The 12,363-nt window shown below is 38.7% G+C and overlaps 1 protein-coding gene across 4 annotated transcripts in view; it reads right to left on the reverse strand.

Annotated features, from left to right (window-relative positions):
* bcorl1 (BCL6 corepressor-like 1) overlaps nucleotides 1-12,363 on the reverse strand; it is a 149,767-nt gene that overhangs the window by 68,411 nt on the left and 68,993 nt on the right. The window contains exon 1 of one of the 4 annotated variants that reach the window (XM_051935066.1): nucleotides 2,459-2,652. The exons of the other annotated variants lie outside the window; for them this stretch is intronic. The gene's annotated coding sequence lies outside the window, so the exon portion shown is untranslated. Of the gene's footprint in view, nucleotides 1-2,458; nucleotides 2,653-12,363 lie in introns of those variants that run through there. 4 annotated transcript variants of the gene reach the window in all.

The following is a 12,363-nucleotide window of genomic DNA, read 5'->3' on the forward strand; positions in this document are numbered from 1 at the left end:
CTTGCCATCTTACAATGGTATTTTACAAACTTACTAGTAACAATACAGCCCTACAAATAAAAAGTATATTCTCCAAAAAGAAACTGGCAGAATTTAAAGTAAAGACCACTGCTGTTAGGAATATATGAACTAAATTAAATGGAAATGCAGCAGAAATACTTCCCTTCACAATCTAGAAATGAAAAGAACAATGCAAAACATATACTGTAGAAGTCTTTCAACAAAATAAACGTGACAAAATGTCCAAATTATTTCTGTCAGAAGCTGCAAGCAGCACAGGCGAAATAAAGAACAAAAAAAAAAAAGAGGTGATCGAAGAGAACTAAGAACAATGCACTTTGGATAAGTTTTCTGAGACATTAGCTTTTGAAATAAACAGGTGGGACATGGCTTGAATCATGTTGGCACAAAAATTGATAAGAATATCATCTGTATGTTACATATTACAAAGTTTATCACTATAACAATTGAGGTATATGCTTTCTTGACTTCTCCCAGAATCATACCAATTAAAATATGGACTGATCCTACATAGGCTGCATGGCCTACTTTACTTCTTTGACTTCCTATTTTATATTCTTCAATCTATACAACTTTGAATATCAAAACAACATGTGTAAATTTAAAAATCAGCTCTTTTTATCCATATATTATCATATCTACTAATCCTCGAAGCAGCAGGTGCAAGACAGGATTACAACTTGAAAAAAATACAATTTTCCCCCCAGTCAACTTCCTAACCTGATTTTGAAGTTACACAGTCATAGAGTTCCAAACAGTTACGGTACACTGTATGACACCTTTTATCTACACACCTCCTGTGTATATTTCTTCACCAATACACACCTACAATTGAGCCCTCCATTTCACAGGATCTTCCCCTGGATTTAGATTAGTTTAGTAGTGCAGTAGTTTAGTAGACTACTGACCTCTTGCAACACAGTGAAGAAGAAGAAAATTAAAGAAATCTCTCAAGACAAGAAACATCTGATAAACAAATATGGTAAGTGACATTCCTAAAGCAATTCAAAAATCAAAATCAAAAATCAAAGAAATAAGCAAATTAAACATGAAAAAAAATGTCACTAACTCTTATAAACGGGCCAGTGTGGTACTCTTCTATTCCATCCTTAGTTTTACACTAGAGAGCATTTTAAAACTATAACTTACAAAATTAAGGCCAGTTGCCAATTAACAATGCTAACATGTAACACTCTACACAGCCAGGGAAACAAGCCTTGGATGGGACATCCGAATGTGCCCGCACCCACCCTACAGGAATTAAACTCTCAACTGATCAACTGGATAGCAAAAATTTGAACTGTAGGGAGAAAACCAGGGAACCAAGAGTAAAACCATAAATACACAGGGAGAACGTTAAAACTTCACAAAGAAGACTCAGAATTGTGCTGTAATCCAGGCACTCTCTTTCCATCTACAAATTCAACTTTAGACTTGGCTCAAAATTACAAATACTGAATACATACCTTATTCAAGCATTTTGCTGAAGACTGAAATAGCTGGGATGAGTAAATGCTTCAGCAGAGTAATGGGGTAAGCTAAAATTTATTTTTTCCAAAAAATAAACAAAATATCGAGAAACTAGGGTTAAAATATGCATGTCATGACTTAATAGTAAGTGTAAAATGTACATGTACACATTAAGGTCTAAATGCATCCAACTTTAAATACACAATATTTAAAATATACATTTTCCCCAAATACAGACCTAATATATAAATATTACACACAAAAATCACTTTCGTCCTCAAAAATTTCCTTTCTCAAGAATGGGTATTTAAGGTGTGTTGTCAATAAAACAACTAAAAAATCAGCACGTTATAAAAAGTCAACAGACAGACTATCAGCATCCAAATGGATACCAGCGATGTAGTGGCCACTAACACTTCAAACTACACTATAGGACGAAGAAAAGCAGAAGTAGGATTTCTGATGCCATCTGGGTGTAATACATTAAAAAGTCATTCGGAGAAGTTTACCTATCCCAGGCCACAATGAAAAAGAAAGGAGGGGGTATTACGCCTCCACCACCCGAACTTTTTGTTGGTAAATGATACGTATTTCAGCAATTTAAGGGACAATAATGCGAGCCGCGAGTGACGGCGGAGCGCAAAGCAGGAATTCCACGTTAACTTGGTTTGACAGCCTCGCACAGGTACTTAGTCGTTCGAGGGCTACTTCAAAACAACGCCAGGCGACTCGGAACGATCCCTGCGCAGCGAACTCGAGCCTCCCCGATTTCAGGCAGCCTTCAAAATGCAGAAATGTGTATATCCCATAATGTGCACACTAATAAAATAATATCTTCCGCTGTTTGGAACGTCCTCCACCCGACTTCTGCTAATGAGTTAAAAAAACAACACCGGACCGAACCGATTCCAGCGCGTAACCAAATTCGTAGCTAACATTTTATATCAAATAGTAATAAACAAAATACCTTATCGTCTAATTTGCTTTTAACAAAATTGCACAAAGCTGAAGAGTTCACCCCACTCCTATCAACGAGGTATGGGCTAGTTCTCCAATCCGGGCCGTTTCACGGTTCCGAAAGTCCAAAGGGGAATTCGTCAAGACTGTCCGTACCGTATCTCTCAGCTCCGATGAGAGCGAGCAAGAGAGAGCAGATGAAAAGTACAGAGGCTGGGACTTGTAGTGTTTCAGTCCCCGCCCTTCTTTTCTCAGTCGTTCCGCAAGGGAGGAGCTGGGACTACATATCCCAGTGGTCAGCGCGGGTCCCCCAGCAGCTGAAGGGGAAAGGGGATCGCAACGGTGCGCTAAACTGAAAAAAGCTTAACAGCAAAGTGAAAATAGCGATGAGGCTAGTACAGAAAAAAAACGTATTACACGTTTGCCAGCGTTAAGAGGCGCCTGAAAATATAAAATGTCCCCTTCAAATGGCTTAAACACCACCTATGGTAGGATCGTTAAAGTGAGTTAGAAGTGCGCTGACAGAACGCGATAAGCCACGAAGGTGGCTTGGTAATAAAGCGAAATAAACACAAGTACAAGAAAAATTCTGCCCGCTACATTTGTGCTACCCATCGCTTACTGTGTACCTGACTGCGTGAAAGATTCTACGGACTGGCCCTGCGAGTCGGAGTAGGGAGAAGGGGGAGGGGGATGCAATAAACTACACAGGGCTTTTTAAAATCAAACGACGAGGGTCGTCCAAGCCATAGTATGGTCTAGCTGCTCGCAAAAAAAGGAAGCGAGATGTTGCGAACCGTCTTTCCCGCTACACGTTTAACGATGTTAAAAGACGATCGACATTTCTGAGTGCGCGTGTTTGTGTGTCAAAGTATGCGTGTCATTGACACATAGCTTACGCGCGGATACGGCCGCTGACAATGGTAAGGGCGGTGCAACCCGTCGCAGCATCAAGTGCAACGCGGCTTTCCACTGCTGCCTTCTCCCCCTAAGTTTCTTTCCCTTGCCCTTTTGTGAAGGTTACTTCGTGGCCTCGCGTCTGTGGGGTTGTTTTGTGTGGGGTTTTTTTAATTAGAGGGTAATCAAACGAGGGGCGAGTCAGTGAACGTCAAGCGCGGTGAACGCAGGTAACCCGAGTCTCAAAAATAGACAACTCGCATGCAGGAAGACTGCGGTAGCGAGAGACATCGGCGCTTACGAATCACCTTTTCTCTCTTTTTCCGAATTTGTACCAATCGCTCTTCGCGGCATTACCTGTTTAACACACCTGGCAAACTGTGGCCGATGGTTTTCTTTGGCCCGTACAGTACTGCAGCAGCCCTGCAGTGGACACTTCACCGGATCGGATCGTTGTGATATACATCCCACATTGTTAATAACCCGCAACCTTGAAAGACAAAACAGTGCGTGTGATAACGAGTTGCGGAGATCGCGTGGGCCAGGTGGAAGCTGTTCAGTCCGCGAAACGTGCTTCCCGGAAAAGGGCCTTTTTTTGAAGGCAGCAGTAAATTGTGATTTCACCATCTCTATAGGCTAAATACTATGATATCCATACATCTAATTCTGTATGAAATCAGTTCGGGTAACTTTTTTCTATTTTCCTTCGTGTTTAAAACACACTGTGACTTACCTTTCTGCCTAAGATTACCATTTAAAGCGTCCATTGGGTCTTATGTTTGCCTTTTGTTGTTGATTTTTAAAAATCAGAATTTCATTTTAACTCCCTCTTTTTTCTGCCCAGCTTTGTTCCCCCTCCTATATATATATCATCTGGTTTTTCCTTTTCAGTTATACACCAGATAAAGGTTATACAGCAGAAACATTACGTCTTTTACCGTCTTTTCTTTTCAGCGTGGAAATAACCTTTAACTTTTTCCCCTCCATACTGTTATAAGGAAGAGAGGATTCCTAAAATCCTAAACCTAAATTACGATTAACTGGTGTTGCCAGTTAAACTCCCACCTTTGATTCACTGTATTACTTTACAGTATGTAAGTTGCTTAGCCGGCCAATGCCTTCATAATATAAAATGTGAGTCTAAATGGCAGCAGGCAGCATGGTGATATAGTGGTTAGTTCAGCTGCCTCATGAACCATGGATATGAATCTGATACCTAGTCACTCTCCGTGTGGATTTTGCACATTCTCCCTTGGTCTTGATAGGTTTTCCTTTGGGTATTCTGATTGTTCTCCCACCTCCCATGCAAAATGACATCTTTGTGAGTGAGTGTGGGTATGATCTCAAGTGTGAACATACATAAGAACATAAGAAATTTGAAAAACAAGAGGAGACCATTCAGACTACTAGGCTTATTAGTTTAGCTAATAGCTAAGTTGTCCTAAAAACTCATCCAGATACCTCTTAAAGGTTATCAAGGTTTCTGCTTCAACTACAGGTCTTGGTAGTCTGTTCTAGTTTCCCGCAACTAGAAGAAGGTGCATGAAGGTGTGCTTTCTGGCTTCAGTTCTAAGTGCACTTCCCCTTAATTTCAATTGGTGTAATTGAGTGTGTGATTTACCATTAACCAGGGTGGATCTACCATTAGGGCCTTTTAGATGCATGCCCAAAGGCCTGTGATGACAAGAAGCTTATTCACCAAAAGCTCAATGAAATGATGCAGTATTTACGTGTCCAAAAGATCAAAGGGGAACCCCCTACTCAATGAAACAATCGAGTATCCGTGAGTCAAAACAACGAAGAAGAAAGCTCGATGAAACGATTGAGTATCGGCAAGTCGAAATGATCAAAAGTACACCCCAACCCCCCCAGGGGGAATTTGAAGCAAGCAAGTCTCACACAGAAATCAAAATCAAGAAATATTGCTGCATTGAACAACCCAGTGTCCGTGTGCTGCAATGTTAAAAGTATAATCAACTATCTGTTAATGAGCCAGGGGCCTGTTGGGGGCTTAATCTGGCCTTACCATTAACTTGAGAGAATTCTACTGGATCAACTTTACTAATGCCTTTGAGAATTTTGAAGACCTGAATTATGTTTCCACGCAGTCTCCTCTGCTTGACACTAAACAAGTTTAACCCTCTGAGTCTGTCGTGTAGGACATGTCCTTAAGTCCTGAGATGCACTTGATTGCTCCCTTCTGCACAGCTTCAAGTGCTGCTGTGTCTTTTTTGTATCAGGGTGACCAGAACTGCACACACTCCCACTATAGTCCGAGTATAACATCTCTTGATTTATATTCATTAGTTTTTACAACATAATCTCACACTTTATTTGCCTTTTTAATAGCTTCTGTGCATTGCTTAGATGATGAAAATGTTGTGTCAACATAAACCCCTCCATTATTTTCAGAGGTTGCTTCCTTTAAGACAGTGTTTCCCATCTTGTATTTATAACTGATGTTCCAATTGCCCACATGTTCAACTTTGCACTTTTCTATATTAAACTGCATTTTCCAAGCATTTGCCCAATTCTAAAGCTTATCCAGTTCTTCTTGAATTATTTTTGCTGCTTCCTCAGTGTCTGTCATTCCTCCAATTTTAGTGTAAGCTGTGAATTTCACAAGTTTATTAACTATACCGAAATCCATGTCATTAATATAAATCAGAAAAAGTAACAGTCTCAGGACAGACCCCTGAGGGACTCCACTGATGACCCCACTCCAAATGGAGCATTCTCCTCTTATCTGTTCTTTTTGTGTCCTGTCAGGTAACCAATCTGTGATGCAGTTTTGTAGCTTAAATCAGTGTACCGTGTGATGGACACGCACCCTGTACCGTGTGATGGACACGCACCCCATCCAGGGTTGTTTCCCACCTTGGGTCTAGTTAAGGGCTTCAGCTATCTGTGACCCTGAAGCGGATTGTGCAAATTTGAGAATGTATGTATGACATTGTATGTATTTATATATTTAGACACCTAAACAGTTTCTTACCAAGTGTCAAAGCACTTGCAAACCAGTAATTTAGCCTGTCTTCGTTGCTTGTTTGCATTTTTTATATACTGGAGTGTGTGTGTGTGTATGTATAGTATATGCACATGCATACACACTACACACTTGTGCGCTTTCATTTGTACTTCTCTATTCTGCATCTGTTTTTAATGTATGTTGTTTAACTTATGTTATTTGTATGTGAAATTGTAATGTTATAAGCAGAACCAAAGCTACCAAGTTAAATTCCTGTACACTGAGTACTGGTGAATAAAAGCGATTATGATTTATGTATATACAGTGGTGTGAAAAACTATTTGCCCCCTTCCTGATTTCTTATTCTTTTGCATGTTTGTCACACAAAATGTTTCTGATCATCAAACACATTTAACCATTAGTCAAATATAACACAAGTAAACACAAAATGCAGTTTTTAAATGATGGTGTTTATTATTTAGGGAGAAAAAAAATCCAAACCTACATGGCCCTGTGTGAAAAAGTAATTGCCCCCTTGTTAAAAAATAACCTAACTGTGGTGTATCACACCTGAGTTCAATTTCCGTAGCCACCCCCAGGCCTGATTACTGCCACACCTGTTTCAATCAAGAAATCACTTAAATAGGAGCTGCCTGACACAGAGAAGTAGACCAAAAGCACCTCAAAAGCTAGACATCATGCCAAGATCCAAAGAAATTCAGGAACAAATGAGAACAGAAGTAATTGAGATCTATCAGTCTGGTAAAGGTTATAAAGCCATTTCTAAAGCTTTGGGACTCCAGCGAACCACAGTGAGAGCCATTATCCACAAATGGCAAAAACATGGAACAGTGGTGAACCTTCCCAGGAGTGGCCGGCCGACCAAAATTACCCCAAGAGCGCAGAGACGACTCATCCGAGAGGTCACAAAAGACCCCAGGACAACGTCTAAAGAACTGCAGGCCTCACTTGCCTCAATTAAGGTCAGTGTTCACGACTCCACCATAAGAAAGAGACTGGGCAAAAACGGCCTGCATGGCAGATTTCCAAGACGCAAACCACTGTTAAGCAAAAAGAACATTAGGGCTCGTCTCAATTTTGCTAAGAAACATCTCAATGATTGCCAAGACTTTTGGGAAAATACCTTGTGGACTGATGAGTCAAAAGTTGAACTTTTTGGAAGGCAAATGTCCCGTTACATCTGGCGTAAAAGGAACACAGCATTTCAGAAAAAGAACATCATACCAACAGTAAAATATGGTGGTGGTAGTGTGATGGTCTGGGGATGTTTTGCTGCTTCAGGACCTGGAAGGCTTGCTGTGATAGATGGAACCATGAATTCTACTGTCTACCAAAAAATCCTGAAGGAGAATGTCCGGCCATCTGTTCGTCAACTCAAGCTGAAGCGATCTTGGGTGCTGCAACAGGACAATGACCCAAAACACACCAGCAAATCCACCTCTGAATGGCTGAAGAAAAACAAAATGACTTTGGAGTGGCCTAGTCAAAGTCCTGACCTGAATCCAATTGAGATGCTATGGCATGACCTTAAAAAGGCGGTTCATGCTAGAAAACCCTCAAATAAAGCTGAATTACAACAATTTTGCAAAGATGAGTGGGCCAAAATTCCTCCAGAGCGCTGTAAAAGACTCATTGCAAGTTATCGCAAACGCTTGATTGCAGTTATTGCTGCTAAGGGTGGCCCAACCAGTTATTAGGTTCAGGGGGCAATTACTTTTTCACACAGGGCCATGTAGGTTTGGATTTTTTTTTCTCCCTAAATAATAAAAACCACCATTTACAAACTGCATTTTGTGTTTACTTGTGTTATATTTGACTAATGGTTAAATGTGTTTGATGATCAGAAACATTTTGTGTGACAAACATGCAAAAGAATAAGAAATCAGGAAGGGGCAAATAGTTTTTCACACCACTGTACATATAAAATACCCATTTTCAATCCCAATTTTTCCAATTCATTGTTATGGGGTTGCATCCCATCCTGGGCCATAATCTAAGCTAAATGATATGCTATTTAAAATAAAGTTAGGTGGTCACTTACTCAATATTAATTTAATATAGCACCTTTAATGGTAAAAATAAGACAAGAACAATTTGTCCATTTTTAATTGCAAACTTCATTAACACTGAGAGATTATCAGCTTGTATGATCTCTATGGTTATGAAAGTGAAAGGTGTCAACTAATAACTTTGAACACAACCATTATACAACACATTTTATGGTAACAGTCTGAGATATTTATTTATTTCTTCTTTATTTTATTCTTTATTTTTAAGTATTTGCTCACTTTATTCTGAAGTATGGCCTGCCTGTACACCTACATGACACAATAGTTAACATTACATTACATGTGAGTTGTTTTGGCAACATCTGCTTTATTGAAAATTAAGAATCCTATGTGAAATTATAACCTACAAAAAATCTTGCCCACAATTCTTAAGCGATATAAATGACATTTACTGTAAGTAAGAATTCCACTGTATTCTGTACAGGTGACAATATTGCTACTATTTCTACTAAACCCGTGATATGACTAAATTCCTCAAAAGCCCTAATACATAGTTTACAATGAATGATTAGCAGGTATTACTCTTTCCAGGTCTTGAGGCACCATTATTTGTTCTGTTTATATCAAGGTTAAAAAATGGCTCATACCTTCCTGTACTCCTTTCTAAAATGGGGTTTGGTTTGCCTTAATGACATTATAAGTAATTCTGTTTTCTCAGTTATGTGCCAGTTGATGATGCATTTTGGTAATGCTGTTATAGAAAATAAGGCCTGGTGGCTGAGTGGTTAGTACGTCAACCTCATAGCTTCAGGATTCTGTGTTGAAATCCTGGCAAATCACTGTTTGTGAATAGTCTGCATATTCTCTCCATTATGCACAAGTTTTCGTCAGGTACCGTGGCCACCTCCCAATTCAGAAAGATGTGCATAGTGGGCTGCTAAACAAATGTAGATTTACCTAATACCACTGAATCCATCCTGGAATAGACTGGTGTCCCATGTAGGTGTGGTTCCTGCCTTGAGCCTAATGCTGGGAGGATAGGCTCTACTTCTTGATCTTCACTGAATGAAGCAATTTCTGAAAACATGAAAAGATTTGTGGCAACAAATACTTTAAAGTCATAATCAGTCTATGTGCTGTGTAGCATCCTTAACTGTGTTGCTCGAAGGTATCTTTTTATTATTAAATTAATTTATATAAAGGGATTTACATCTGGTGAAAACTGGCTTATATGAATAACCTGCATATTCATATAATGCTCTGTGCAATATTAAATAGTGAGATTTGAACCTCTGTCCTTGGACTTTAAAAGCAATCCTTTAGTACTCAGGTCACACAGTCTTCCTAACCAAACCTCTGAAACTTTAGTGGCAGAGATCCAAAAATGAAAAACACACGATTTGAGTAAACTCAGCTAATGGGCATTAAATCTGTTGTGTGCGATTGGTTTAACTCCAAAGAAAAAAAAGGAAAACATAAAGTTATTCATTAAATTATGTCATTCATTGTTATTCAACAAATATTAAATGACAATTACTGTCTAGGGTATTGATTTACAGAATTATAATATTTACCATTTGTTCATTTTCAGTTAATTATAGATATTCTAACTGTACATTTTTTGGCTATAGAAAGTTTTTAACTTGCACTATGATTATAATTATGAAACCTACTTAGTTCAATTCAAGATGGTTGAGACTAGAGCTCATTCAGACAGCATCAGGAGTAGGGTGAGAACCAACCCAGCCCACTATAAGGCCTAACAGCACCCACACCAACTCATTACAGGTCAATTTAGACTTGACAATTAAAATGAAATTGGAGTGAGTGGAAAAAACCCAGGCTGACAATGGGAGGACTTGCAAACCACAAACAAACATGATGAGCAAGCCAGGATTGGAAATCTGAAACTGTGGTGTACTTGAGCTAAGCACTGCACCTCTGTGTATCCTAATAAGAAATGCAGATGAAGAAAATATCAGATGAAATGAAAGAAAACAGCATAGGATAGCACACAATTCTGCCATATGCCATGATGTGTAACTAATGAATCAGAGGGACACACGGATGTTTTAGGACAGTGTATAAGCAGGGTAAGGCAGAGAGCGGAAAGAGTTTAAACAAAACACTAAACTATAGTGTTATGTTAAATTGGACAGAAACAGAAACCTGACAATGAATTTAAATATAGTATGGAAATTACAAACCACTTGGGAATAAATAATATTAGAAACAATAAGTTACCCAAATTGCTTTTCTTAATGCTTGAAATACTTCAAAAAGAGAGAGAGTTGTATATACAGTAGGTGCAAATATAGGTTACTTTATAGTAATAAAAGAAGCCTGGATGAATCCTAGGGAATAAGAAAGAGAGAGAGAGGTTGGGAGTATGCGCTAATTACAGTGTGTTGCTGTACCCACCACAAGATAAACCAGTTAGAAGAAGCAGGCAGAATGGAAAAGCAAGGTAGTGGCCATTTATATATATATACTGTAATATGAATTTAAATTCACTTCAAAAGGGAGGCAAGTCACAAGGTTTGGTTCTGAGCAGAAGACTCCAAGTGCAGAGCCATAACATTAGGGGTGAGTTATAGGCCCCCATCCACGCAGTACTGTCAGCGATGAACTTTGTAATAATATCAAAAAAGCAGTGTACTTTTGGATGTTTTAGCAATTAATTGCTTTAAATTTGATGTATCAAAAATCAGGAATCTATACACAATCAACGATCATTTTTAGGACATTATGCCAAAGCACTTAACAACAGGGGGAGCCTCTCTTGATTTAATAGTCTGTAATAATCATGACAAATTTTTAAAATATGCAAGTTGTTCAACTGGGAGGATGGCATTTGGCACAGTGGTTAGTACTGCTACCTCACAACTCCAGATTTCCGGGTTCATATCCCAGCTTAGTCAGCTTTGGCGGAGTGATGGCTCTGAGGCTAGGGATCTGCACTGCTCTGTTGGGCCCTTGAGCAAGGCCCATAACCTGCAACTGCTGAGCGCTTTGAGTAGTGAGAAAAGTGCTATATAAATGCAAAGAATTATTATTATTATTATCTTTATGGAGTTTGTCTGTTCTCTCTGGGTCTAGATGGGTACTGCTCCAATTTTTCATAATTTCTATCTCCCTCTCAAAGACACTCCTGTTAGGCTGACTGGAGATCCTGAATTGGCCTTGAATAAGTTGCTGCAGATGTGCCACAAGATGAATTGGCACCCCATCCAAGGTTGATTTCTGCGTTGTCAGGTCCAGTGCTGCCAGGATAGGTGCAGCTTCTGTGACCTGAAAACTGGAATAAGCGGACCTTATGATAGACTGATTGCATTTTTAGCCAGAAGCCACAAAAGCTAAAACTATTTTATTTAATTTTAATTATGTATTATTTTGGACAGATGCAAAAAAACCCTTAAAGAAATAAATTGGGGTGAAATTCTCAGTGTGGAAATGGAATAGGGTACATTTAAAAATACACTTCACACCATATAAGAAATGTTCATTTAAAGGTATATGTCACACAATACAAGACATATTCATTCCAGGAGAAGAGAAGAAGCAATACGAAACGCAGAAGTGAATGAGTAAGGGGATAGAATGAAATTACAGAATTACAGCCTCCTCTATAGCACTTATGAGTAATTAACACTAGCTCTGACCACAGGGCATCTGAGCACATGACAGCAACACTTATCAATGAAATTTGAAAAATCTGAAAGCCAAAAGGCAACTCTATATATATATATATATATATATATATATATATATATATATATATATATATATACACAGTTAGGTCCATAAATATTTGGATAGAGTCAACTTTTTTGTAATTTTGGTTCTGTACATTACCACAATGAATTTTAAATGAAACAACTTAGATGCAGTTGAAGTGAAGACTTTCAGCTTTAATTCAGTTAATTCACACAATCCCTTCATTTCAGGGGCTCAAAAGTAATTGGACAAATTAAATAACTGGAAATAAAATGTTCATTTCTAATACTTAGTTGAAAACCC

The sequence above is a fragment of the Erpetoichthys calabaricus genome, chromosome 12 (genome assembly GCF_900747795.2).
Source record: "Erpetoichthys calabaricus chromosome 12, fErpCal1.3, whole genome shotgun sequence".
Lineage (NCBI taxonomy): Eukaryota > Metazoa > Chordata > Cladistia > Polypteriformes > Polypteridae > Erpetoichthys > Erpetoichthys calabaricus.